Source organism: Moschus berezovskii, chromosome 5 (assembly GCF_049115385.1).
Source record: "Moschus berezovskii isolate FMDL1 chromosome 5, NW_MosBer_1.0, whole genome shotgun sequence".
Taxonomy (NCBI): Eukaryota; Metazoa; Chordata; class Mammalia; order Artiodactyla; family Moschidae; genus Moschus; species Moschus berezovskii.
In genome coordinates this window covers 2,562,615-2,587,257 of record NC_142464.1, presented here as the reverse complement: position 1 = coordinate 2,587,257, position 24,643 = coordinate 2,562,615, and the positions used below count along the sequence as shown (strand labels likewise).

Here is a 24,643-nt window from a genome sequence, read left to right as displayed (position 1 = left end):
ATGAGGATGAGTTCAGATTAAGTATAATTTGGATGGGACTTGAATAATTGCAATATGTCTTACATTATAAATGATTTTGTATTGATAATTCCATTGATTATTAACAAAATGTTCCATTTGACAAAAAAAAAAGTCAAAGCTAAAAAGGATTTCAGTAAATGTGGAACACCATTCTCAATATCAAATTCTGTTATTCTTGATTTTTCTGGCTTTTTTTTTTTTTTGGCACCTTAGATTCAGTATTATTTTCAAATGTACTACCCTACTTGAATAGTAGGAAGAATTGACAGACAGGACCAAAGAAGAGAAGACCTTACATAAAGAACAGAGACAATAGAATCAAGCAGGTGGGATTTTCTGAACGTAGGTGCATGATGGGAGTCAGCCTAAAAAGATTGGGAATTAATTTAAAAAAAAATTTAATCAGTGTTCCAGTAATATACTCTACACTGAATTAAATAGAGAAATGTTATTAGCTTTCTTTTTCTAAGTCACAGAATTCCTCGGCAAGCCCACATCTTTGATGGACTGTTGCTTCTGCCCCATGTGTGTCTACGTTTCTGTAGCTGAAATGTTGATCATTCATTATGACTTAAAACACTTAGATATGGATATAGGTGTGCCTCTGCTTTGCAGTGACTGTTTCCGTGGACATGCAAATTAATTAACACATACCATGAGAGCTATGTGTGAGATACTGAAAATAATGAAATAACTTGATATTTTACAAAAGTGAAAAGAGTGCAATTTCTAAATAGACACACACTCACACACAGACATATATGCAGAGAAGGCATGGCTGAGCTAGACCAGGATGGAAGGGTGGCCAGTTTGAATTTTGGGTAAGTACCCTTGCTTACACGTTGAGGACTATTTTGACAAAGTAAGCAACTTGGTTCATTTTAATCATTAATTCAAGAAGTTAGTAAATCACTTTTTGCTGAAGAAACATAATACACATTTCATACAAAGATACACTGATGATCAAATGCTTAAAATCTAGATATAGCAAAGAAAAAAGATGACTTAAAGATGGACAATCTCAACCTAAAGCTTTCACACACATGAACTAACACTCACATAGGGGCAAAAAAAAAAAAAAAAAAAAAACACCAAAAAACAATTAATTAAAGGTATTCAGCAGAATTGTTGCAATTATTGAAGTCCTTTGCAATTTAGGAGTCTCTGAGATAGCTATTGTGGTGGATGTATTTCTTACAATAAGTGTGTAACAGGTGAACATTCTAGTTTTCTAGTTTGAATGCTTTAATGAATATAAATGCTAGATGAACCTGCCTCTTACCCTTATGAGAGTTCCTGGACAGGAAGACCAGCTTAGAATTCTTTGCGCAGAAAAATCTGAATAAAAATTATGAATGCTGGATTTGTAGACACTATATTGATATATACAGTTTTTAAAAATTAAATACCATTCAAAAATATTGAGTGGTTAGCTGATGAATTTTGTTTTACAATAAAACAGCTAAATATGCAGAATGTCAAAGGTAAAAAGACATTGAAAATACAACAGAAAAATATCTCATTTTAAAACATTAACTATATGTATCCCTAAGACTATTTTATATTGTATGGTTATGTATGGATGTGAGAGTTGGACTGTGAAGAAAGCTGATCGCCGAAGAATTGATGCTTTTGAACTGTGGTGCTGGAGAAGACTCTGGAGAGTCCCTTGGCCTGCAAGGAGATCCAACCAGTCCATTCTAAAGGAGATCAGTCCTGGGTGTTCATTGGAAGGACTGATGCTAAAGCCGAAACGCCAATACTTTGGCCACCTCATGCGACGAGTTGACTCACTGGAAAAGACTCTGTTGCTGGGAGGGTTTGGAGGCAGGAGGAGACGGGGACGACAGAGAATGAGATGGCTGGATGGCATCACCGACTTGATGGACATGAGTTTGAGTGAACTCCGGGAGTTGGTGATGGACAGGGAGGCCTGGTGTGATGTGATTTGTAGGGTCGCAAAGAGTCGGACACGACTGAGCGACTGAGCTGAACTGAAGACATTTAAAAGAGCAAAAAATTTAATTTTGAATTGATAATGAAAAACAGAATGGAGAGGTGAAAAGAATAACACATCAAATGCAAATATCAAGTTATTTCACAAAGGAACTTAAATTCAGAATTTGTATTTTTGAGTGTTCAGACGAATAGCAAAATTACAATCACGTGTCTTCAGAACTAAATAAATATTGTATACACCAGAAATAAAAAGATTAAAGTTATTTTTTTAATTTACAGATAGATTTAATAATGATGAAAAACACACTTTATCACACATTTAAAGCACCTGGTGTTATAGGTTTGGTTTTTATAGGAAATTGAAAAACAGAAAGTTGTAACATCCTGTTTTATAAATAAGAAAACAAGAGCTAATAAAAATGAAATAACACTACCTCTGATTGGATCATTCCCACAGATGAAATATTAAGATATGGAAGCAAGAGACAACATATCCAAAGTGATGGAATTTGTACTTCTGACGTTTTCTGACCTTCCAAACCTTTAAGGGTTATTCTTTGGGGTGTTCTCCATCATTTACATCATTATCTTAACTGGAAATAGCCTCATATTAATACCAACTAGGCTAACTAGGCTTGATCCATGGAGAAGGCAATGGCAACCCACTCCAGTACTCTTGCCTGGAAAACCCCATGGACGGAGGAGCCTGGTAGGCTGCAGGCCATGGGGTCGCCGAGAGTCGGACACTACTGAGCGACTTCACTTTCACTTTTCACTTTCATGCATTGGAGAAGGAAATGGCAACCCACTCCAGTGTTCTTGCCTGAAGAATCCCAGGGACGGGGGAGCCTGGTGGGTTTCTATCTATGGGGTCGCAGAGTCGGACACGACTGAAGTGACTTAGCAGCAGCAGCAGCAGGCTTGACCTAGCACTGCACAAACCCATGTATTTTTTCTTGGCAAACTTTTCCTGCTTGGAAATCTGTTATGTGTTTGTCACTCTCCCTAGGACTCTGGAATCTTTGGACTAAGGGCAGAAGCATTTCTGTGCTGGACTGTGCTGCCCAAATGTATTTCTTTCTACTCCTTAGAGACACTGAATGCCTCCTCCTGGCGGTGATGGCTTGTGACCGCTGCGTGGCCATCTGTCACCCTCTGCACTATCCCCTGGTCATGACCCCAAAGGTGTGCCTCCAGCTGGCTGTGGGCTCCCGGGTCAGTGGAATCCCAGTGTAGACAGGGCAAACGTGCCGGATCTTCTCTCTGCATCTCTGTCATTCGAAGAAGATTCACCTCTTCTTCTGTGACATTTCCCCCATTCTGACGCTGGCCTGCGGGGACACTTTTGCACACGAGCTCTCAGTCTATGCAGGAGCTCTGTTGTTTGTTACTGTACGTTTTATGCTGATCCTTGCCTCTTGCAGCAAAATCATTTCCACCATTCTGAGGTTTCTAACAGCCAGAGGAAGAGCCAAAGCCTTCTCCACATGCTCTTCTCACCTGTTGGTTGTGCTTTTATTCTTTGGATCTGCTGCTATTACCTACTTAAGGCCCAAATCCAGACATTCTGCAGGAACTGACAGACTCCTCTCTCTGTTCTACACCATGGTGACTCCAATGTTCAATCAAGGATGTGATTGCAGCATTGAAAAAATTATTACTGAAAAAGAGTAATGTGATGAGTTTATTTTAAAATGCTTTAAATGCTGGCCACAGGGTTATCAGAGAAATTTTTAAAGATGTCTACATTTCCCAGTTTAGAAGTTAACCACTTCTTTTTATACTATATTTTTCAGTTCAGTTCAGTTGCTCAGTCATGTCTGACTCTTTGCAACCCCATGGATCTCAGCACGCCAGGACTCCCTGTCCATCACCAATTCCTGGAGTTTGCTCAAACTCATGTCCATTGAGTCCATGATGCCATCCAGCCATCTCCTCTGTCATCCCCTTCTCCTCCAGCCTTCAGTCTCCTTCCTCCCCGCCCTGCCCATCCCTCCGGGTCATCACCTGAGGCTGGGCTCCCTGTGCTGCACAGCAGCTTCCCACCAGCCAGCCATCTCACGCCTTATTGTGTATGTATGCTGATGCTGCTTCCTCCATTCATCTCATACTCTCTCTCCCCCCATGTAAGTCCACTCCCTTCATCTGTGTGTCCATTTCTTTCCTACAAATAGGTTCATCAGTATCATTTTTTTAGATTCCATATATATGTATTACTTAGTAAAGAAATTTTTACAAAATTGTGCATCACTGCTGTCCCAGGAGTTCGATCACTGGTTTTTAATCTTCTCTTTACCAGATGTAGAGCAAGTCATTTAGCTACTATTTTTTCCTTTCATTCTTCTAAAGAACAAAATTAAAATGAGTATGAAGCTTATTTAAAAGCACGTGGCTAGCCATACCATCCCATCAGAAGTGTTGCTGTGTGAAATGAATAAACGTGTTTTTTCACACAGGCCTGAATGTGATTTTAAAGAAGAAAATACACATTCATGTTTCACAGTGTTTGGTGGTGGTAGATAGTACCTTTTTAGTAGCTTTTCAGCTGTTGCAGAAGCTCTTTTGTGGTAGGAAATGTTTCTCAGAAGTGCAGGTTTCGGCATTTTAATGTGTGTGTTATGACTGAGCACTTCAGTGTTTAAACAGTGCTTTCCTCTGCTGTGTATGTATTCAACACAACTTCATCTGCTATATGAACTTCTGTGAATAGAATCAACTGTAACTACAGACATATCTCATTAGTACTTTGCAAGAATTTAATATACTCATGGTATCAATGTGAGAGCAGTTAAAGAGGTTTTATTGTAAAGAAAAAAATTGCATGCTTCTGTAGGTGTGGATTTCATAATTAAAAATCCTATAGCTAGATACTTGACAGCATTTTTGCACAAATATCTACTATTAAAAAAAAAAAGTTTCATTTTGTCATCCAGTTTGTTGCTACTCCTATATGATTTTAACATTAAAAAACGTTGTTGAACATGCAGGCTTTGCAGATTTTATTCACAATTTGGCTTACAAAGAATATGACCGCATCATCATTATTTGAAATCATGATAAAACCAAAGCCGGGAGAACTATTTACACAGCTTATGATTCAGTTCAATTCAGTTCAGTCGCTCAGTTGTGTCCAACTCTTTGTGACCCCATGGACTGCAGCACGCCAGACTCCTCTGTCCATCACCAACCTCCAGAGCTTATTCAAACTCAGGTCCATCAAGTCAGTGATGCCATCCAACCATCTCATCCTCTATCATCCTCGTCTCCTCCTGCCTTAAATCTTTCCCAGCATCAGGGTCTTTTCAAATGAATCAGCTCTTAGCATCAGGTGGCCAAAGTATTGGAGTTTCACCTTCAGCATCAGTTCTTCCAATGAATATTCAGGACTGATTTCCTTTAGGATTCACTGGTTGGATCTCCTTGCAGTCCAAGGGACTCTCAAGAGTCTTCTCCAACACCACAGGTCAAAAGCATCAATTCTTTGAGGTTCAGCTTTCTTTATAGTCCAACTCTCACACCCATACATGACCACTGGAAAAACCATAGCCTTGACTAGAAGGAACTTTGTTGGCAAAGTAATGTCTCTGCTTTTCAATATGGTGTCTAGGTTGGTCATAGCTTTTCATCCAAGGAGCAAGCATCTTTTAATTTCAGGGCTGCAGTCACCATCTGCAGTGATTTTGGAGACCCTCAAAATAAAGTCTGTCACTGTTTCTATTGTTTCCCCATCCATTTGCCATGAAGTGATGGGATTGGATGCCATGATCTTAGTTTTCTGAATTTTAAGCTTTAAGCCAACTTTTTCACTCTCCTCTTTCATTTTCATCAAGAGGCCCTTCAGTTTTTCTTTGCTTTCTGCCATAAGAGTGGTGTCACCTGAGTATCTGAAGTTATTGATATTTCTCTCAGCAATCTTGATTCCAGCTTGTGCTTCATCCAGCCCAGCATTTCTCATGATGTACTCCGCATATAAATTAAATAAGCATGGTAACAATATATAGGCTTGACATGCCCCTTTCCCAATTTGGAACCAGTCTGTTGTTCCATGCCCAGGTCTAACTGTTGCTTTTTGTCCTGGATAGATTTCTCGGGAGGCAGGTCAGGTTGTCTGGTATTCCCATCTCTTTAAGAATGTTCCACAGTGTGTTTTGATCTACACAGTCAAAGGCTTTGGTGTAGTCAATAAAGCAGAAGTTGATTTTTTCTGGAACTCTCTTACTTTTTCAATAATCCAACTTTTACCAATTTTATCTCTGGTTCCTCTGCCTTTTCTAAATCCAGTTTTGAACATCTGGAAGCTTATGGCTCATGTACTGCTGAAGCCTGGCTTGGAGAATGTTGACGATTACTTTGCTAGCATGTTAGATGAGTGCAATTGTATGGTAATTTGAACAATCTTTGGCATTGCCTTTCTTTGGGATCGGAATGAAAACTGACCTTTTTCAGTCCTGTGGCCACTGATGAGTTTTCCAAATTTGCTGGCGTATTGAGTGCAGCACTTTCACAGCATCATCTTTTAGCATTTGAAATAGCTCAATTGGAATTCCATCACCTCCACTAGCTTTGTTCATAGTGATGCTTCCTAAGGCCCATTTGACTTCGCATTCCAGGATGTCTGGTTCTAGGTGAGTGATCACACCATCGTGGTTATCTGGGTCATGAAAATCTCTTTGTTTAGTTCTTCTGTGTATTCTCGCCACCTTTACTTGATATGCTATGCTTCTAATTAACAATACCTATATTGTTACTGACCTATGGTTATGTTTCAATCTATCTTTCCTTTGAATGTTCAACCAAATATGATAATAAGTTCCTATGACTAAAATTTTATCATTAAGATTAAATAGTTAAATATTTATAAATAGCCTTTCAGGAAGAATGGGTTGTTCTCTAGTCTGGAAAGAATCACTTTCTGGTATTTGAAATATACAACGATTTAAACAATATTGTGCATGTATCATTCAAACAACAGTGACATACAGACATGTTTTGTTTTAACATTAAATTTTACTGTCATCCTCTGTGTGTCCCTGTCTGCAAACTGTATCAATTAGGTGTATGAGAGTGTCTGTGACAAAACAGTGACTCAGGAACGACAAAGACCTCCTGCCAGCATCTAACTGAGATTATTTCTCAACCCATAGGCTGACCATGGCAGTCTAGTTGTCAAAGGTAATTGATTGTTAAATGAGGATAAAAGGTTCAGGGGAATGGCCATGTATAATACCACAGAGATGTTTTCATTAATTGATAGCATTTAAAAACATATTCTATAATATTTTAAATTTGCATGCAAATTAAAATGCACTTTTCTGTTGTAAACTTTTTGAGAAGTCTGACAAATCCAGAGTTATGTTACCAAAAACATGGTCAAAATACATAACAGCTTGATAAATCTCCAAAATTCTCATTTTTTATTTCTCTAGTTAATACTCCACCAATTTACTACCAGCATGGGGTCACAGAGAGTCGGACATGACTGAGCGACTGAACTGAACTGAGCTGAACTGACCAGTCCTCTCTCCATATGCCTTTTTGAAAATGTCATATAAATGGAATCATAAAGCCTTTTAAGTCTGAATTTTCACTTTGCATAGAGCATTTAGCATATTGCTGCCTGCATCAATATAGTTTGTTTATTTATATTTCTCTGTAGTGTCTCACACTATGTAATATACCAGAGTTTGTTTACTCATTCCTTGGGTGAAGAACACGTGGCCGTTTCCAGAACTTCACTGTTATAGCTGCCCTGAATGTTTGGTAATAGATTTTTGTGTAAATACAAGTTTCCATTTCTCTATAAAGTGGGACTTCTGGATAAATGTATTTTATAAGTGTGCAATTAACTTTATAATAAACCACCAGCCTTCAGAGAAGCTGTCTCAATTTTCCATTCCTACGAGAAATGCACAGAAGTTCACTTGTTCTAAATCATCACCAGCATTAAATATTATTTGTGCATTGTTTTTTGTTGTTGTTTTGTTTTTATTAGATTTTTTTCAACTATAATGTGTCTAGTGATACTTCATTTTTTAATTTTGATTTTCCTAATCAAACTCAGTAATTTCACACTGAGTTTTTCATGGTGTAATTTGTCATCTCTATATCTTCTTTGATGAATTATCTGTTCAAATTGTTTTCTAACATTTTACTTGTGCTGTTGATTTCTTTATTACGGAGTTTTAAGATTTTTATATATTTATATGTAAATATAAAAAGTATATATGCAGTGTATATGTATTCATATATGTTTATATTCACTGACAAGCTTCCTTGAAAGCTCAGTGGTAAAGAATCCACCTGCCAAGCAGGATATAAGGGTTCAATCCTTGGGTGGGAAAGATCCCCTGGAGAAGGAAATGGCCATCCACTCCAGTATTCTTGCCTGGGAAATCCCATGGACAGAGGAGCCTGGTGGGCTATAGTCCATGAGGTTGCAAATGAGGTTGCAAAAGAGTCAGACATGACTTAGGGACTAAACAACAACAACAATATTCATTAACAGATTACAAAATGAAAGAAAGCCATTATCCAAATATTTTACTGGCAGGAATTAAGCTGATAGAACTGCTCAGCTGCACATGTATGCTATGTTTCATGAAAAGAGACTTGTAACATGGAGTCTGACTCCATATTTGATGTTTGACTGCGGACAGCTTTTAAAGCACATAGTTAAAACAGTTGAAATGGCCCAGTGTAAAATAAAATGGGATCCTCTAAGACTTAAACTCATTATACAAGAACCATTTGAAAGAGAAGGGGAATTTTTTTTTTTTTAAGTAATTGGGGCCAGAAAGCTCCTTCCTCTTCTCGCCTTCCCCTTCCTTCTGTATCTGCACCAGCCTCCGCAGCCCGACCCTGGGGAGCAGACTCTCCGGGCAACTTGTGGTGTCAAGGCCTCGGCGAGCCTGCGCAGACCTGTCCGCCCTCAGGCTCCCTGCACACCCCCTCCTGGGGGCTGGCCTTGCACAGCCCCAACTTCAAGCTGGGGATCATCTGGGAGAGAATGGCCATAAGCTGGATCCTCCTATAGTCGGAGATGATGGGGGCCCTAGCAGTCCTGGCCTCCCAAGGAAGGCAGAAGGACCATTGCTTTGCCTCTGCTCAGGCAGTCTGGGCTCAGAGAGTATAGGCTGGTCCAGAGGCCGTCTTCCCAGTCCCAGGGAACAATCTGCAGGGAATAGGGACAAAGGACTCATCCCCCCACCCACCCATCCACCCACCCGGCAGCGAGGAGCCGCACGATGCCCTGGGGCCCTTGGTTTGTGTCCCTGCTTTGTCTTCCACCTTCATCCATCCCCTTTCTCCAGATCAAGTTGATTCAGGAAGGGGGGGGGCGGGGATTACCTCCAAACATTTCTCCATTTTACAACCCAGTTAGGCCGGTCCATAAAATGAAAATAATGAATGACACCATATGATCACAACCTTAATGCCATAGCCCCAGTTATGAAGGCTCCATAGGCAATAACAATGAAATTACCAACTTCATTCCATTAGCAAGTATCAAATGTTTTGCAGCCATAGATTTAGCTAATATACTCTGTTCGGTGCCTATTTTGACTGCCTCTCAGAGGAAGTTTGCTTTCACCTCTAAAGGGACACAAGATACTCTACTTGACTACTCATAGGGTATCTCAGTAGCTCGGCCATCTCATACAATTTTTTCAAGATATTAACTGCATTCAACTCTTTCTGGAAACATGGATATGACATTGTGTATAAATGGATTCAGGCTTCTCTAGTGACTCGGCAGTAAAGAGTCTGCCTGCTGAGCTGCAGGAGATGTCGGTTCAGTCCCTGGGTCAGGAAGATCCCCTGGGAGAGAGTATAGCAATCCACTCCAATGTTCTTTCCTACAGAGTCCCATAGACAGAGGAATCTGGTGAGCTGCAGTCCAGAAGGTCACAAAGAGTCAGACAGGACTGAAGCAACTTAGGACTCATGCACATAAAGGGATTAATTTGACAGATTCATTTAGGACCATGGGAGGAGGTCATCTGGGGAAGGTGACATCTGGTTGACTGGCAAACTGGACCTGGGTGCTCCTCAACCTCTCCTTTGTCTTTAGAATGTACATTCTGTCCAGCATTCCTACAGTGAGAGATATTGTCAAAGTCACAAGAGGTCTTGAGAGAGCAACTTGCTGTTGAGACCACCTGGACAGTGTACATGCTTGAAGTTTAAGACCTCTATATAAATATTTGAATTTCTGACTGGTGGGTATTGAGATCCACTTGTCTCACAGTTTCCCATGAAAAGCCCTATATGTGAGACTATAAGCCATAGTTTGATGCTGATTCTAGAAAGAGTTCAACTTTAATTCAATTGTATTTTACTGACCTGCTGCAAAATTAATTCAACCTATTGGAGTACAAGAGCTTCCCCAGTGGTTCAGTGATAAAGAATTTACCTACAGTACAGGAGACCCAGATTTGATCACTGGGCCAGGAAAATCCCCTGGAGGAGGAAATGGCAACCCATTCCAGTATTCTTGCCTAGAGAATTCTATGGAAAGAGGAGCCTGGTGGGTTAGAGTCCATGGGGTTGCAAAGAGTCAGACATGACTTAGAGACTAAACAACAAGAATATTTGGGTATTGACACCAAGGATGAGAAGAATCAGGACTTTTTGTTTGATGATGGCTTACTAGAACCTGAGAGTCACAGTTTCCTGCACAGAGAGGAGTGTTATCAATTTACCAAGTAGTGGGAGAATTTCTTAAAAGAAAATTTAAATTGCTGAAAGAAAATGTATATACACAGTGAGAAACAGAGTACTAACATACTTGGAAATCTCAACTACACAAAAATCTCTATGAACACTGAGAGTTTATTTTTCAGGACTGACTTAGAGGCATACTAACTAGTTTAGATAGTTGTCTCTGGTGCCATCTATTGTCTGAAAAATGGAAGAATTCTAGGTTCTATGCTACATGGAAAACACTTTTTTAAGCTCATTCCTCTCAAGCAGTGCCAATGTGAAAGAGTATTAGCTAGGAAAGTCTGTTTTCTTAAGGCTGGTTCATGGAGAGCATTTAAATATTTGAGTGAAAGTAGCATATATTTCCAGAGAAGGCACTGGCAAGCCACTCCAGTACTCTTGCCTAGAAAATCCAATGGATGGAGGAGCCTGGTAGGCTGTAGTCCGTGGGGTCGCTAAGGGTCGGACACGACTGAGCGACTTCACTTCCACTTTTCACTTTCACACATTGGAGAAGGAAATGGCAACCAACTCCAGTGTTCTTGCCTGGAGAATCCCAGGGACGGGGGAGCCTGGTGGGCTTCCGTCTATGGGGTCGCACAGAGTCGGACACGACTGAAGTGAATTAGCAGCAGCCGCATATATTTCAAGTTGACTCACTGGAAAAGACTCTGATGCTGGCAGGCATTGGGGGCAGAAGGAGAAGGGGACAGCAGAGGATGAGATGGCTGGATGGTGTCATCGACTCGATGGACATGAGTTTGAGTGAACTCCGGGTGTTGGTGATGGACAGGGAGGCCTGGTGTGCTGTGATTCATGGGGTCACAAAAAGTCGGACACGACTGACTGACTGAACTGAACTGAACTGAGCATATATTTTCCTAATGACCTCCTTTACCATATTAGTTGCAAGTTCCAAACCAAAGATCCTTAATTCAAACCCTTTTGACCTTGTCATTTTTCATCCAATTCTTTGCTTTTAAAAATTCAATGCATCAATAAATCCATTCAATAAGTTGCTAATTTATATGCATTTTTCAATTCTAACTTATTTTCTAAGGTTTCCAATCATTTGCTGAATGTCTCCCAACTTTTGTCATTTTCATTGTTTTTGGACAATTTTCTTTAGGATGTTTTTAGAATTATTTTAAAATTCTTGCTGGCCAACTCCAATTTTGGTTCAATGTGTGTTTGCTTTTGGCACTTTCCCTCTTGTATGGGCATGAAATCTTTCCTGTTATCATGCTTAGTAATTTGTTTATTACATGCCATACAGACTACAAATATGTTCTACAGGATTTCTCAAATCAATCAATGAAGCTTCAATTATTTTTCTGATGATATTAAGAGCGATAAACTTCATTCAATAGAAAACTGATTCTTTAGGTTTTGGCAACATGTACTGTAACTGGAAAAGGTCAGTCTTCATTCCAATCCCAAAGAAAGGCAATGCCAAAGAATGCTCAAACTACCACACAATTGCACTCATCTCACACGCTAGTAAAGTCATGCTCAAAATTCTCCAAGCCAGGCTTCAGCAATATGTGAACCGTGAACTCCCAGATGTTCAAGCAGGTTTTAGAAAAGGCAGAGGCACCAGAGATCAAATTGCCAACATCCACTGGATCATGGAGAAAGCAAGACAGTTCCAGAAAAACATCTATTTCTGCTTCATTGACTATGATAAAGCCTTTAACTGTGTGGATCACACCGAACTGTGGAAAATTCTGAAAGAGATGTGAATACCAGACCACCTGACCTGCCTCTTGAGAAACCTGTATGCAGGTCAGGAAGCAACAGTTAGAACTGGACATGGAAAAACAGACTGGTTCCAAATAGGAAAAGGAGAACGTTAAGGTTGTATACTGTCAACCTGTTTATTTAACTTATATGAGAGTACATCATGAGGAACGCTGGGCTGGAAGAAGCACAAGCTGGAATCAAGATTGCTGGGAGAAATATCAATCACCACAGATATACAGATGACACCACCCTTATGGCAGAAAGTGAAGAGGAACACAAAAGCCTCTTGATGAAACTGAAAGAGGAGAATGAAAAGGTTGGTTTGAAGCTCAACATTCGGAAAACAAAAATCATGGCATCTGGTCCCATCACTTCATGGGAAATAGATGGGGAAACAGTGGAAACAGTGACAGACTTTATTTTTTTGGGATCCAAAATCACTGAGGATGGTGACTGCAGCCATGAAATTAAAAGACACTTACTCCTTGGAAGGAAAGTTATGACCAGCCTAGATAGTATATTAAAAAGCAGAGACATTACTTTGCCAACAAAGGTCCGTCTATTCAAGGCTATGGTTTTTCCAGTGGTCATGTATGGATGTGAGAGTTGGACTGTGAAGAAAGCTGATCGCCGAAGAATTGATGCTTTTGAACTGTGGTGTTGGAGAAGGGTCTTGAGAGTCCCTTGGACTGCAAGGAGATCCAACCAGTCCATTCTAAAGGAGATCAGTCCTGGGTGTTCATTGGAAGGACTGATGCTAAAGCTGAAACTCCAATACTTTGGCCACCTCATGCGATGAATTGACTTACTGGAAAAGACTCTGATGCTGGGAGGGATTAGGGACGGGAGGAGACGAGGATGACAGAGAATGAGATGGCTGGATGGCATCATCAACTCGATGGACATGTGTTTGAGTGAACTCTGGTAGTTGGTTATGGACAGGGAGGCCTAGCCTGCTGTGATTCATGGGGTCGCAAAAAGTCATACACGACTGAGCGACTGAACTGAACTGAACTGAACTGAAGTAATCCTTCAAGGTTACAATAAGAAGAATTATATTTCAAAATCATGTTCAAATTCTCCTTGCTTCCAGAAAATTTCTGAAATTACAGAAACAAAAATTGACAAAATTCTTAGCCTCAACAGCCTAAATTATACTAGGATAAAAATTAAACGCAGCTATTTGTGTTTGCTCACATATATAATTAGTGAGGAGGCTATATAGAGTGATTTTTAAAGATGAGAAGTTAATACTCATTTTTTGCCCACTTTACTCAGTCATCTAATATTTATGCTGTGCTTAAAGAAGCCAAGAATGATAAAGAATGCCAAAGAGAAAAGCAGTTAATTACTTTAATCTCCTTGATTTAGTATCTTGACAGGATTTAAGGACTTGACTTAAACTTGTCCCTGTCTAAAACATGCTCTCAGCTGATGTTTATTAACATTTGCTTTCATTTCACTAGTATCATTTTTGTTTTTAATTTTTATATAGCTGAAGTACATTTCATTGCATCACTGATCACAGTCAAGAGTACAACACACTACTATCTATTAAATACTGGACAGAAGGAGTACATTGTTCTAGAGTTATAATTGCAAGATGTACTCAAGTTATCACACTTTTAATAACAGATATATTTTTCCTCTTATCATCATTTCATTTATTGCTTCATTATTCATTTATCCTCTGTATTAGCTATAGTACTGTACTTGAAAATTAAAAAAGTAAGAAATATGAGATGTTATCTGCACATATCTGTCCAGTGGAAGAACTAGCTATTAATCAAACAAATAAAATAAAACTATCAACCATGAGATAAAGCTACTAAATTTTGAAATATGTTTCTCAGAATTTATATTTGGAAGATTTGGTCTGGGACTCTTGACTTGATAGCTTGTTTGTTTGTTGAAATAATAAAATAACCTTATAATTATATCTAATTTTTTGCTGTATCAACATAGCATCTTAGGATGTTAGAATTCTCCTAAGAAGAAAACAGCACAGAATATGGACTTCTTAGATGGAAGCTATTCCTTGGTGACTGAGTTTATTCTGTTAGGGTTTCCAGCTCGCTCTGAACTGCAGATTGTCCTGTTCTCCTGTTTCTGACTTTGTACTCTATGATTTTAATGGGGAACATTGGATTGATGATGCTAATCAAGGTTGATCAGCACCTTCAAACACCCATGTATTTTTTCCTTAGTAACCTATCCTTTGTGGAGAAGGAAATGGCAACCCACTCCAGTGTTCTTGCCTGGAGAATCCCAGGGAAGGGGGAGCCTGGTGGGCTTCCGTCTATGGGGTCACACAGAGTCGGACACGACTGAAGTGACTTAGCAGCAGCAGCAGCAACCTATCCTTTGTAGACCTTTGCTATTCAGTCATCGTTCCCAAAATGCTTGTCAACTTCCTCTCTCAGAACAAGTCAATTTCCTATCACGGCTGAGCCTTGCAGTTTTATTTCTTCTATACTTTCACAGATCTTGGCTGCCATGGCATATGACCACTATGTTGCCATCTGTAACCCTTTACTGTACATGGGTGTAATGTCTCGGGGCATCTGTATATGGTTGATCGTCTTGTCATACTTTGGAGGAAATATGAGTTCCCTGGTGCACACATCCTTTGTGTTTATTCTGAAATACTGTGATAAAAATGTCATTAATCATTTTTTCTGTGACCTCCCTCCCCTGCTTAAGTTATCGTGCAAAGACACGTCACTTAATGAGTGGCTTCTCTCCACATACAGCAGCTCAGTGGAAATGATCAGGTTCATCATCATCATCATCATCTCCTACTTTTACATTCTCCTCTCAGTCTTAAAGATCCATTCTTCCAGTGGGAGGAAGAAGACCTTCTCTACATCTGCTTCTCTCCTGACATCCGTGGCCATCTACCAGAAAAATCTGCTCTTCATTTACTCACGACCCAGCTACCTGTATTCTCCCAACACTGATAAAATCATCTGAGTGTTCTACACCATCATCATCCCAGTGCTGAATCCCTTGATTTATAGTTTGAGAAACAAAGATGTAAAAGACGCTGCTAAAAAACTCTTAAAACCAAAGATAAATTCCTCCTGAGATATAAGGTTACAGGATTCATCTAAATCCCTGATTACAAAGTCCAGCTGTGTGTATGCTCAGTCGTGTCCAACTCTTTGCGACCCCATGGATTATAGCCCACCAGGTGCTTTTGTCCTTGGAATTATCCAGACAAGAATACTGGAGTGGGTTGCCATTTCCTCCTCCAGTGAATCTTCCCCACCCAGAGATGGAACCTGTATCTCTTGCTCATCCTGCATTGACAGACGGATTCTTTACCCCTGCAATGCCTGGGACAAACTGTAGCTAAGAACCTGCAACAACCTTGCCAGCGCATACACATTTTTCACACAAGCATTTTATCAAACACTTGTTTTCACAGAGCCAAACACATTTCATAGCCCCCAGATAAAAGAAACATTTAAAAGTTTCAAAATTGCTGCAAACTAATAGTTGGAAAACTTTCCAACTATTCAGTTCAGTTTAGTCACTCAGTTGTGCCTGACTCTTTGCAACCCCATGGACTACAGCATGCCAGGCTTCCCTGTCCATCACCAACTCCTGGAGCTTGTTCAAACTCATGTCCATCGAGTTGATGGTGCCATTCAACCATCTCATCCTCTGTCGTCTCTTTCTCCTGCCTTCAATCTTTCCCAGCTATGGGGTCTCTTCCAATGAGTCAGTTCTTCGTATCAGGTGACCAAAGTATTGGAGCTTCAGCTTCAGCATCAGTCTTTCCAATGAATATTCTTTTATTATTTACTGGTTTGATCTTATTACACGCCAAGGGATTCTCAAGAGTCTTCTCCAACATGACAGTTCAAAAGCATCAATTCTTTGGCACTCAGCTTTATTTATGGTTTATATTTCATATCCACACATGACCACTGGAAAAACTATAGCTTTGACTCGATAGACCGTTGTTGCTAAAGTAATGTCTCTGCTTTTTAATATGCTGTCTAGGTTTGTCATACCTTTTCTTCCATGGAGGAAGCGTCTTTTAATTTCATGGCTGCAGTCACCTTCTGCAGTCATTTTGGAGCCCAAGAAAATAAAGTCTGTCACTTCCAATCATTAGGAGCTGGGAGTTAATTCTAGAACAGATTGTATTAAGTTGTCTTAAAAGATATAGTAAGAACTTCAGAGATTGTGTCTGTGTGTGTTCTCATGTGTAGAATATCTCATTAACAAGATTGCATTTATGAAATTACTGGATTAGGGAGGAAGCCAGATTCCTTTGGTTTCTGTGCTATCTCTTATACCCAACTAGCCAACTGCAGTTTGATCAAGTTATTTTTTCGTCTCAATTGTCTGAGAGGAGAGTATAATGAGGAGAGTATAATACCTACATCAATGACTGCTACATGTTTGACTAAATACTGAGAATCATGCCTGAATCATTTTAAACACTTGATAGATCTTAAATACATCTATTTCTTTAATAAATTAAAATACATAAAGTACAACCAGATAGTATGAGACAGGGGAGCTAGGAAAGCAATAATACCGAATCAAATACCTTTTCTTAAGTGCTGTCCAATAGCAAGTCAAGAACCTTCTATACCCAAGCTAATCCAAATTAATTTGAAAACATTTTCCAAGTGACATCTTGTAGACTAAAGGTTAATTGCAAGCAAAGTATTTGTTTTCCTCCCTATCTTTTATTTTTATGTGTGAAAGTACTACTGAAAGTATGGAGCATCCTTCTCTGGTATCAGAAACACAATGAGCTACTAAGCGTATAACCTGTGTCTTCAATGGCCAGTCAACTGACGTGACTTTGGGAAGCACTACAGAGAACATGCACTTGAAGCCTGGACATAAAAGGACATGTATAATTGCAAAATATATTTCTATAACTTATGTTTTTTCTGTTTATTATCATTTTCATCATTATTATTTATTATATCATTATTTAATTGCCATTTATATATCTGTTGGTGAGGTATCTGTTCAAATCCTGTCCCTATTTTTAATTAGGTTGTGTTTTTATTATTTATAAACATTTTTGTATAGTTTAGCTACAAATTCTTTGTTGCAAAAATGTTTTGCAAATATTTTCTTCACTTCATCTATAAATCTAACATTGATCTATATTACATAATAATACATAGCATTACATAAAAATATAAAACATTAAAAATGATTTCATAAAATTATAACGGGAATAATTAATAATCAACAACACATTTTCTCCTCCGCTTATATTCTATTCACACTGCTAAAGCTCTCATTTGCTCTATAACCACTGTCTCAGAATGGCACAGGTTAAATAACTGGGCTGTATTCTGTTATTCTTCATACTGACCATGGTCAGACAGTATTGTACCATACAGCATCCTATGGAGAGAGGAGCCTGGTGGGCTACAGTCCAGGGGGGGTCTCAAAACAACAACAACAACCAAGTATAAACATTAGTTTGAAGGTTGCTTTATTTCAAAAGTAGTTGAGGTTCCATCTTACAAGTAACAACCTATGAAAAACTGAACTTCATATAAACAATATGCCATATATTTTAGGTCTAAAAAATATACATATCACTCATATTCCAATTTTCACATATTATCCAAGACACACACACATGGAAACATGTGACACACACATATATATTTTTTTAATTGGAGGCACATTATTGTATTGGTTTTGCCATACATTGACATGAATCTGCCCCATGACACACATTATAAATGCATGCAAACATAATGGAGATAAGTCTATATATTTCAGAAACAATTGAAAGTGAAAGTCACTCAGTCATGTCTGACTCTTTGTGATCCCATGAACTATACAGTCCATGGAATTCTCCAGGCTAGAATACTGGAGTGGATAGCTAGTTCCTTCTCCAAGAGATCATTCCCAACCCAGGGATCAAACCCATGTCTCCCTCATTGCAGGCAGATTCTTTACCATCTGAGCTACGAGGGAAGGCCAGAGCATTTATTATCACTCATCTCACTTCCATTTTATAAAGAAAAAGTCTTTTTTATATTTCACAGGAGTAGGTAGCTGTTCTTTTCTCCATGGGGTCTTCCCAACTCAGGGACTGAACTCAGATCTCCCACATTACAGGTAGATTCTTTACCATATGAGCCACCAGGGAAGTGCAAGAATATTGGAGTGGGTAGCCTACCCATTCTTCAGGGATCTTCCTGGTATAGGAATCGAACCAGGGTCTCCTGTATTGCAGGCTGATTCTTTACAAGCTGAGCTAAGGGTAGCTCAAGAGATAAAAATATATGTGTTAAATAAGTTCATAGAAATGTTTCCCTTCCATGAGTAAAGAGATTCTTTCTTTGGCACCAGACAATTCCCACAGAAAGGTAATTAATATTATGACAAAACACATCTAGAGAACTGTTCATTAATACTTGTTTAATGTCTCACCAAATACTGAACATAACATAAACCAAAACCAGAAACATAATTATTTTATTATGATCAATCCATGATATGCTCATTATTTCTGGAACTGATACAGATACTCTTAAAACAATCATGGTTTTGAGAAATATTAAAATTGTTATCTTGGTTTGTATCTGCCGGTGCCAGCCGGCAAAGAGAACAGGTCCGGACCGCAATGACATAGAAGCCTGAGAAAATAATTAAGGAGTAAAGAATGGGGTCGAGAGGACTGAATGCTCGTGAGGCAAATCAGCGACTTTATTGAAAAGCGCCAGGGTTTTTATACAAAGTGAGACAGGGAACAGGGTACATAAAAATACCAAGTCATTTACCAGGTTAGTTATTGCATCTATAGAAGATTACAAAGGCTTGTTTGCTTTCTAAGACAAGCTTGGCATTTAGACTAATGCTCACGAGATAAGAAAAACTAGTCAGCAGGCCATAAAGATTAGGGGGTACATTCTTCATCTATTTTAAGAGATAAGGAAAACAAACCTACATAAATCTGGGGGAATAAACAAGAAACCTAGCAAAGGATTATTTGCTCTGTTTTTCTCAAGGAATAACAAATAAGGCCTGGTAAACGTTTTATGACTCTCTTAAGGGGTGGTGGGACAGGGAACAGCACTTACAAGGCATTCCCAGGGCCAATATTTGGGGCCTTGTTCAGTCCGGCTCCCCGCATGTATCCACATGAATATTCATAGAAAACGCTTAGTCCTGATGCTTACAGCCAGGCATCTCTAACATTAGAGTCTCATCCATATTACTTTGAAGAGGAGAAGACAGGTAAATTAATCAAATGTATTCTCTGAAGTAAAGAAAGGAAGGTTCAGAGACAAGATTGTAGAAAGTAACATGCCTCACAAATTACATTTAGATGTTCAGTTTCTCAACGTTCTACACCAGGTATTTGTTTTTATTGAGCAATAACAGTTATGCTTTTTTCAAGAGTGGGTGCATGAATGTATAATTTTCTGAATATGAAGACAATTGCAGGTAGAATTGTGTTCTATCTTACGATATATTGCAGATGTGCAGAAGTGTTACACATCCCTTTGTCCTTTTCTTGATCATTTTCTGAAAGCTTAGACAAGAACAAAGAAAAATGGATGGAGTTGCTCCTCCATGACTGGATTCATTTTCTTGGGAATAACTGATAACACCAAGGACAAAGTGACCATATTTACCATGGTTCTAATTGTTTATCTCAGTGGCCACTTGGCAAATCTTGGGATGACATTCCTGATTAAGATGGATCCTCAGCTGCACACACCCGTGTACTTTTGCCTCGGTCACCTCTCCTTCTGTGTCCTCTACTATTCCACTGCAATTTACCCCAAGATGATCGTGGACCTATTTTCCAAGAACAAAGTAATTCCCTCCTATGGCTGTGATCTGCAATTCTTGGTATTCTGTACCTTTGCAGATTTTGAGTGTCTCCTGCTGGCCGTGATGGCCTATGACCGGTACAAGGCCATCAGCAGCCCCTCGCTGTATGCTGTCAGCATGTCCAGCGGGGTGTGCTCCAAGGCTGGGGTTTAGCTGGTGGGAATTGCAGATGCTCTGATACACACGACATTATCATTCCGCTTATGTTTCTGTGGGTCAATTGTGATTAAACATTTTTTGTGTGATGTTCCTCCTCTCCTATTTCTATCTTGTTCAGATATCAATGAATTAGTGATATTCACCGTTTTTGGCTTCACTGAACTGAGTACCATTTCGGGAGTCCTTGTCTCTTATTGTTATATCATCCTTTCATTCTTGAAGATCCACTCTGCTGAGAGGAAATTCAAAGTTTTTTCCACCTGCACCGTTCACCTAACTGCTGTGGCAATCTTCCAGGGAACTCTGGAATGTATTTCAGCTCTTCATGTATTTCAGGCCAAGTTCTTCCTACTCTCTAGATCAAGACAAAATGTCCTTTTGTCCTTTTTGCATTTTTAAATATCTATATCACATGCATGTGCACACACCCACACACATATATAGTACTTGTTTAATTTAAAAAGTATATGACATAACACATGAGAAACATAAATTTCTCAGATTCCCAAATAAAGAAGTATTTAGATTAAACCTCAATCCTAAAATATATTACAGTTCCCCTCATAAGTCTGCTTAGTGTGTGTCCAGAATTTAAATGTGCCACTGTTTTTAAAAAACTTTGGACTTTACTAATTAAGTTAATTTTTGTTTCACTTTTTCATTCAAATGTTATTTCAATTTCCCTAAGACTTATTGTGCATTTGCTGAGCATTTTCAACACTTATTTCCTTTATATGTTATAGTACATCTTGTAGATTCTGTACTAAAAGTTGTTAGTGTTAATATTAAACATTAAGGAAACAAAGTCAAGTAATTCATAATAAGACTTAAAATCATCATGAAATAAAAATTGAGGGCTGTAAATCCAAAAGCAAAATGTCTAGAACTATTGCAAAAGATATATATATATATACACACACACACATATATATGTATGTGTATACACATGTGCGCTGTGTTGTGCCTGATTCTTTGCTACCCCATGGACTGTAGCCCACCAGGCTCCTCTGCCCATGGGGATTCTCCAGTCAAGAATACTGGAGTGGATTGCCATGCCCTCCTCTAGGGAATCTTCCCAACCTAGGATCAAACCCAGGTTTCCCACATTGCAGGCAGATTCTTTACCATCTGAGCCTCCAGGGAAGCACAAGAATACTCAGGTGGGGGGTGGAGGGGTAGCCTATCGCCACTCCAGGGGAACTTCCTGACGCAGGAATCAAACCAGGGTCTCCCGCGTTGCAGGCAGATTCTTTACCAGCTGAGATACCAGGGAAGCCCATATGCATATAGTTGTGCATATATATATACACAAATATATATGGTATATACTAAACCCTCAGTTAATTTTGTGTAACTGTGATATAATTAGCACTAACAAACACTTAAAATGTTGTTTGCTAGTTTTGATTTATTACATATTTGCTTATTTTACAATTTTATGTCACCAGACAATAATCAGTGTTTGGATAACAGAGATGGGATTCTCAATCCTTTAGTAAAGAATGCTCATAAATCATATATATATATGTATGTTAATATTTGTGTGCATGTTTGTATGTTGTTACTTCTGTTTCACTTATGTCTGATTCTTTGCAACACAGTGGACTGTAGACATCCAGGCTCTTCTGTCCATGGGATTCTCCAAGCAAGAATACTGAAGTGGGTTGCCATGCCCTCCTCTATAGCATCTTCTCAATCCAGTAATCAAACTCCATGTCTCATGTTTCCTGCATTGGCAGGTGGGTTCTTTACCACTAGTGCCACCTAGGAAGCCTATGTTAATACATGTATGTTCATGCATACACATATATATTTAAAGCATAATTGAATATACATATTGTTTACACATGTATACAACAGTATTTGCAGGGGGGAATGTATGTGAATTAGTTGTGGACAATAATAATGGATCCATAAAGACATGCATAATAATTACATTAGAAATAAACAGCTATAAGTTATTGACATTTACCTTTGTTCTTGTTTCCTGAAGGTTAAGCACTGAATCAGTTTGTTGAGAAAGTGAAGATATGGCCATATATTTGAAGGACCATAAGGTACGGAAAGACTGTTGATTATCCTTTAAAATTTTAAAAGCTAAAAGCCAATGATTGTCTTAAATTTTCTAGTTGCCATTCTAAAATATCCTTATGGGAATGTATTTCAGAATGGAAGTAAAGTCGAAGAACTTACTCTGTTATTCAAAATGTTGTTTGTGAGACTTTATGGCATATTGGGCTTCCCAGATGTCTCAGTTGTAAAGAATCTGCCTGCCGATGTAGGAGATGCAGGAGACATGGGTTTGATCCTTGGGTCAGGAATTCCACCCCGGAGGAAGAAATCATAACCCTCTCCAATATTTTTTCTTGGAGAATCCCATGAAAAGAGGAGTCTGGCAGGCTATAGTCTATAGCGTTGCAAAGAGTCAAACATGACTGAGCTCACATACATGTATGGCATATTAGGAAAAATTCTCATGGTGGAAAAATACTGCAAAGAATTCTTATTTTAGATAAAAGACTTATAGGTTTCTAATCCTAGCATATTTTATCATTTTATCAAACTCTTTTGGAACTGTTGCCTATAAAAAGCAGCTTGATCAAAGCACTGTCTGAAAATTAAAGTCTAAAAAAAATAGGGCATCAATGGATTGTGATGTAACATTATCTAATTAATCCATCTTCATTCATATGACAGATATTTGTTACATTATCTAAAGACTGATATGACTTGCACATTGGTCCATTTTATTGGATCTAATGTAAGTGATATGAAAACGAAAGAAAATTTGAGCCCATCAATTGATAGCCAAAAATAGAATTGCAGCAAACAACATCTACATAATATCTGGCTTTCATGTCTGGAATTACAGAGGTTAAAGAAGAAATTATGGGAATATTTTTTTAAGGAATTCATAACTCAAGTAGAAGTTTGGACATGGTGTGTAAAGACTCTCCTATAATGAAATTTTACAGAAAAAGGGAGCAACATATTAAAAGGCTCTGATGTATTCTAGCCAGTCTACTTCAGTCTTCATCACTATCTTTCCTTTTCTCCTTCTGATGTATCACCGATCTTGATGGAAAATATGTTTGTTCAAGTGCAGTATTATCAGTGACAGTGGATAATGTGACAATATTATAGTCAAGTTTCCATTCTATAGTCCCTTTCTTCATCCTTGAATTTAAATTCTTAACGGTGAATGTGGTATGATGATAGACTAGGTTACCTATACAACACAGAGAAGAGGGAGATGCATAGTGGTCATAGGCTGTGGAACCACATTTGATAGGAAGAGAGCAGTAGTAATATTCAATAAACCAATACATAAGAGGGTTTCTGTTTAAGTTGGAGGGAGTGATGTTTAACCTCACTGGAAATCTCTCTCCCTAGTTAGAAACATGCTCTGGACCAGGTAGCGATGCCACTCTAAATGGAACTCATCACTCTTCCTTTCTATCCCTCGGATCCCCCTGTGTAAAATGGGGACTTCAGCCAGATTACCTGTAAGGTCCTTTCCAGATGATACAATCTGCCTCTATAAAACATGACTCTATTTCTATGTAAAGCCATCCCTATTATTGGAACAGACTTGAAAAATGGAAGAAAAATGAGTCACTTCAGCACTTCATGTTCACACAAAGAATTGTGTGGCCTGTTATTCAAATTCAGAATCTCATAGATTCCTCATAAAAGTAGATATTCAAACTTACTAGTGCTCAGGTAAATAAAACTGAAACAAAAAGTAAAGTTATACTGTATCATCTACAGAATGGCAGAATATAAGCAATTGAAATATCAACTACTCCTGAAGTTGTGAAGCACCATGGACTTCACACATTGATAGTAGATGGAAAATTGCTGCTGCACTTGGTAAAACTCCATAGCTGAGTCTTCTAATGCTGGCTGTACAAATGTCCTAGGACCAAAAATACCATGCCTGGAATTATGCCCAGGAGGGAAGAATGAGTATCTTCACTAAAAGACATGTACAGAAATATTCACCATAGTAGTATTTGAAATACTATAACACTGAAAATAACTAAATTTTTCCCCAGTACATTAGTATAGGACTTGACAAGCTTTTCTTTAAAGTATATTTTAGGGTTTGTAGGCCATAAAATCTTAGCCACACCTAAACAGTTTTTTTGCTATATCCCGAAAGCAACCATCTGTATTCACTTATAAATGGTATGTCTCAGCTTAGGTAAAATGT

General features: G+C 38.7%; 3 pseudogenes; all 3 read left to right on the top strand.

Moving 5' to 3' along the window:
• Positions 1-2,437: 2,437 nt before the first annotated feature.
• Positions 2,438-9,013, top strand: LOC148777771 (olfactory receptor 10AG1-like; annotated as a pseudogene).
• Positions 9,014-14,437: 5,424 nt separating this feature from the next.
• On the top strand, positions 14,438-15,513 carry LOC148777770 (olfactory receptor 5I1-like; annotated as a pseudogene).
• Positions 15,514-19,734: 4,221 nt separating this feature from the next.
• Positions 19,735-22,425, top strand: LOC148777769 (olfactory receptor 5W2-like; annotated as a pseudogene).
• Positions 22,426-24,643: the final 2,218 nt, after the last annotated feature.